Source organism: Lactuca saligna, chromosome 4 (assembly GCF_052625555.1).
Source record: "Lactuca saligna cultivar CGN05327 chromosome 4, ASM5262555v1, whole genome shotgun sequence".
NCBI lineage: Eukaryota > Viridiplantae > Streptophyta > Magnoliopsida > Asterales > Asteraceae > Lactuca > Lactuca saligna.
Window position 1 is genome coordinate 89,573,345 of NC_136420.1, and position 5,914 is coordinate 89,579,258.

Consider the following 5,914-nt stretch of genomic DNA (forward strand, 5'->3'; position numbering starts at 1 on the left):
TATTTCTACATGGGACAAAATTGGGTTCAAAATGCTTCTTAGAAAGCCTGCTTGTGTAATGTCCATCAACTTTGATGGCAAATATTTAGCCCAATAAGTGTTATGTTTTTTAATAGTTAATGAATTAAAGATGATTACGAAAAATGTGCTGTTAAAATAGTTATATATTTTTGTAAGCATTTTAAATATTTGAAGGTTTAGATTAGGTTCTTTGTCATTGTAAGTTAAGTCCAATAATGTTACATTATAGGGGAAGTAAAGATGGTGATGTATGTATAGTATCAGTGAAGAAGATGGAAGTTTGTCACTGGAGTAAGAGGCTTCACTTGAGATATCCTGACTCCTCCCTGGATTTATGTCCCAGTGAAATGTATGTGTTGTTTGATTTGCAAAATAATTTTCAAGGAATAGAATCTACCATTGGATCCTATAATTATTTCATCCCTAAAAAATATCATCAGCTGCAGGACCATGTTGCTGAAAAATTTAAAGATATATCTACAAAAGCACAAAGTGCGTAACATCCAACTCAGCTGATAAGTTCTCCAATATATGACTCTTTCTATTTTGATTAATATGATAATAAAGACTTAAACATAATAGAGAAAGTCTAAGAATTCCGTCTTTTCCCATTATTACTTTCTATAAACCAATTACATACTTACTAATATACCCCTCAAAGATTCAAGATTTTTTTGGCAGGAAATGGTGTTGGTAGTTGGTAGAAACAGATAACTATATTTCCATTTTACAGTTTTTTTTTTTTATTTTTTTTTTCAACAAGCCTTATAATTATGTGTCAGAAAAAATAAACTGAAGAAGAGAAAAAACAATGAAGACTGGGAAAATAGAAGGAAAGAGCAATTGTAACAAAGGGTAAAAAAGTTTGCTTTTAGTTTACTCATTTTAGAGATGTTAGGGGAAGTCTATGTTTTTCACTATTTATGGATTATGACCAATTATAAAAGAGAAAAATGTGTTCTTTTTTTTTTTGGATATTATTGTAACTGTTTACTCTATAGAAAAAGGAAATGTATGTATCAGATGTGCACAAATAATGTGACTCAATAAAATCTTCTCTTATGCTTATCCAACCCCGCAAAGCGTGGATCTTCCCTAGTTTAATACAATAAAGAAACGAAAGTCTTAATTATTTTATTTAAAAACAATACCAACTTTGCTTAAAAATCTTTCAAAAACATCCCATCCAAAATAGAATTTATAAAACCAACACCAAAACAAGTTCTTAAATCCAAATGTAAATGAAATCTCAACAACAAGTCCAAAGTGGTATCATCACTAAGTAATACTAAAACTAATTAGCCAAAAGTCCTCGAAGCCATCAAATCATGCTATTTGTACCAATGTTAGGCGAAAGCAACTAGAAAAAAAACAAGTGTCTACATCATCATAGCGAGTCAATCTTAAGTACACAAGTAAGGAAATACGCATCTATCATACAAAACATTCGGTCACATAAGCAGCCATACTACATGTTCCTACGAACCATCATTAACTATTTAGTATTATTAATATATTGTGAATATATTAATTATTGGCATTTCACCATATTAGTTATTTTATTTTTGTAACTGGAAGAATTACACCTATGTATATCGCCATCTTGGATCTAATCATCGCTATTTCCCTCATAGAAGACCCTGCTCGCTACTAATGTAACCTAGTCACACAATACACTAAGCGGGGCACATCTACCACCTGTAACATTGTATCTTGTTCTCCGCATTCACTACTTCGGTCTTGTATGTACGAGTATGATGCATTTTTGTTTAACATTGGTACAATTGGTATTTCCACATGAATACCCCCACCCAAATGTGATGCTTTATCAAGTATCTCTGAGTAGCCAACATCAATCTAGTCCTCGTACAACGTTGTGCATCGATACCATTTTTGAAATTGTTATCTAGAAAACCTCTCAGCATCGTCTTGGCTTAAGATCTTGTCCAACAATATTCTTCCACTACAATATCCAGATAGGGTATGCACCTAAGTTTAGGATACTACCCCTTTAACCATATTATATGTATTCCCCTTTTTAAACAATTTCCTATTAATTAATTCACTTCCATGGTTCATACACACACCTCATCATTCCACATTATGTATTCATTTTTGTATTTTAATTATTAGCTCAAGTCATATTACATCACATGTCTTACACCAAGAATATATAATCAAATGCACAACATACCATCATATAAAATCATGTAATGAAATACACCTTTTAGAAACATACTTTCTAGCATGAATTTCCTAATTCCATACAAAACATGATATAACAGAAACATAACATGAAAAACTTCTCAATTTAACATCAAATATAATCCTCCCTTCTAGCATAAATCAATCCACTATTTGCATGCACAAACTCAACATAATAAGGACTCTAGAATACACATCTACCCCAATTAATTTTTTACTAAAAAATATCATGATTTCATTTCCAAAACATCACACAAAAACCAGATTATAAAGCCATATACATATCCTAGATCAAACACTTGTACTAAAGCATGTAAACTTCCAAATATGTACTTCAACAGCAACAAGAATGACTCACCTTAACCCTAATAAATGCCTCCATTCGCTTCAAGTATTACATTCATTTGAAGTTTTCAAAACCTCCTATAAAAGCACACTTAACAACCAATTATCAAGTGAATACTAATTATACAAGCTTGACTTAAATTCATATTATTTTGTCGAATTTTAGGATTTTCCCAGCTTGACCCAATTTTCAGTGTTTTGAGCATAAAATAGAATCTACAAGTCCGTAGAGGATGTTATCAGAAATTCTGGACTATAGACTCGATTTAACACAAATATTTTCTTGTGGTGATTTTTTCTAATTTTGTTTAGAATGGCCTCTACATACCACTTAATATAGGTCTACAACTATGTCCATACTTCAAATATAACTCTAAACAAATGAAAATGTTAGTTTTAGAATAAAAATTAACGGAACACAAAGTTTTATGACATATAGAAATTCGTGTCGTTATATCATGGTCATCCCTAATAAATACAAGATTATTTGTATAAAACAAAAAGGAGATAATCATTAGGGGGAAAACCCAATGAAATACTTGTAAATAAATTATGTTTTGTGGCTTTCTGGAAAGCATCATGAAGCTCTCCTTCGTTGAAATTAACAAGAACAAGCATACCATGTCACCCTAGAGAAGGCAGTATGAATCTAAAACTCTTATGTAGGAGCTCCGTTGACAAGTAAATATCTATAGAAGACCAAAGGATGCCCTTTATCTTCTCCACTTTGTACCAAACCAAAACTTACCAACAACATATAAAATCTCACATCACATAATCATACATATTATTAAAGTCCACCTTTAACACTATAACTTTATTACTCATGGCTTACAAAAAGACATAACCTTATTCATTATGAAAGGACGATTTTAGATCTCATGATCTTTAATGAAAGTCGTCCCCTAATCACTAATCATATCACCGTCACCATACTCAATCGATTAGCTAGTATTTTACCAATAATTTTGTATTAGCAACCTATAAGACTAATATGACAAAAATCTTTCACACACTCGGCATCATAAGTTTTTGGGATAAGCACAATAAATGAAGGATTACAACCTTTAGGAAAACAGCTTGAGTTAGAAAAAATCCAACATAACTTTAACTACATCATTTTCTAACAAATACAAAAGATTTCTAATAAATATAAAAATTAAGCCCATGAGGACTGTAACGGCCATGCTTCAAGGCTAAGCATTATTATAATGATGTAATACTTAGGGTCAACAATTGTAACCTATTTTGAAGCAATAAAGAAGAATTATTTGAGTATTATGTGATTTATGTGCAATATACATGCTTATAATGATATAATAAATAATAATAAAAATATGCATAAAAAATAGAATGAGGATTTGACCCAATATATTTAAAGAAAGTTGAAGTAGTCATAACAAGGATTTCGGGGATAGAATGAACGCTAAAATCCGACTTATAACAAAGAAGTTATGACACTTCGAAGTTTTGCGACTAAACCGACATGACACCACGTATCGTAAAAAGTGAATTTTTGATAAACTACTTTTTAGACTTAGCGATCTAAACGAAATTCATAGTATATGTTAAACGAAGAGCATGCATATAGATAACGTCCAAATCTGACTTCGTTTGAGGAAGTTATGATTTTTCTAAAAACTGAATTTTAGATCGATCGATTTTTAGCCGACACAACCTAAATGATAATTAAAGATCTCATTAATAGGAGCTCGTCAATATAAAGACAATCGAAAAGGGACGTTGGAAGACAAAGTTATGAATTTTGAACGGACATTAACTGTCTAAGCATGTTAACATATAACCTTAAAAGTAAATTTAAAATTAGCCAATGGAGTCTAAACAAAAGTTGTAGATCATCTCGCTACCTATGCGTGGATATAAAGAACGTCAAAAACGAAGCTTCTATGTGAAAGTTACAGATTTTAAAAGATAATTAAATTTTCTTTTAAGTTCCGGAGGTTACACGTGGCACCATCTCAGCCCCACCTTCCTTCCACGGCTTTGCATGAGATCCTGAAATGTGGCGTCGGTACGCCCCGCATAGTGCGAAGTATGCCCAACATAACGTACGCCCTGTGTACATCAAAATTACGCCCAAGATATGCCCTATTCTCAACATATAAATAGAGGCGCAAATCACTCCATTTCTCACATAATTCTCATTTACTTCTCTCCCGAACACCCTAACCATTCTAAATTTTTCCCTATCACATCCTAGGTGCTAGAAGTGAGTCCCGGAGCGCCTGGAGGCCCCGAGAAGAAGAGATTTTGGATCAGAAGTTCTGTCTGCACATAGCCCGATTCCTCGCTAAACCCCTTATAGTTGAGTTATGCTTACCTTACTTTGGGTATAACTTATGTTTATGTTCATTATCATTATTATGAAACTATAGACAAGATTTATTATTTATTTAAAGTCGTCATACTTATTGATCTACTTACAGGGATGATGTCTAGGTTGTGATTTAGTGAGGTGTTTAAAGTGGGCTTTCCAAACAGTATACTTCGTATACTAAGTGGACCCTGCCTCCGATATGATCCTACCTAGTTTTTCCTCACTTGATAGATCATGAAAGTAGATTTTGAGTTAATGTTAAATCTAGACTAATAATTAGTCGCAATAAATATTAGACTAAAATCTAGTAATATTGATAATTAGTTTCCTCGAAGGAAAAGAAAATTGTTAGAAGCGAAGAACTATCTGAATTTTGAGTCATCACTTTAACAAGTGAGTGCATAGTTACTTTCATCTTACACACAAATATATGCAATATTTATAATAAATTACGTGCTATTATCTGTGTTCTTGAAATCTATATTGGATGAATGATTTATACATGTTTTACTTGATTTAAATTGTATATATATATTTTAAACCAATAATTATGTTGGGTAAAAATGGCTAGATGATATAGATGACGAAAGATGAAATAAATAACAAGAGGCATCGATGTTTACGTTGATCCAGTTATCTATGAAAGTATAGATGAATATCACAAACTATTCTAGATAGTCCAGTTGAACACTGGCAGGCTCGCAACCTGTAGGTGTTTCTGAACTACGTGTTCACTAGGTGTATAGACCGACATGGCGAGAAACCGAAGCGGATTCAGAAATGCTAATGGAAACACTAATGGTAATCAATAACCTGTGATTGAGCGTGCAACAGAGATAGTAGCTACACCCGAACCAATCACGATGGTAGGAGTCCAAGCAATGATTCGGGTTATGATGGTCGAACAAAGAGAGGATATGAGGAAAATGTTGCATGATAATATGGGTGAACTACTATACCCATTTTACAACCTAAGTTGAACCCCGAGTGGTAAGGATGAACGAC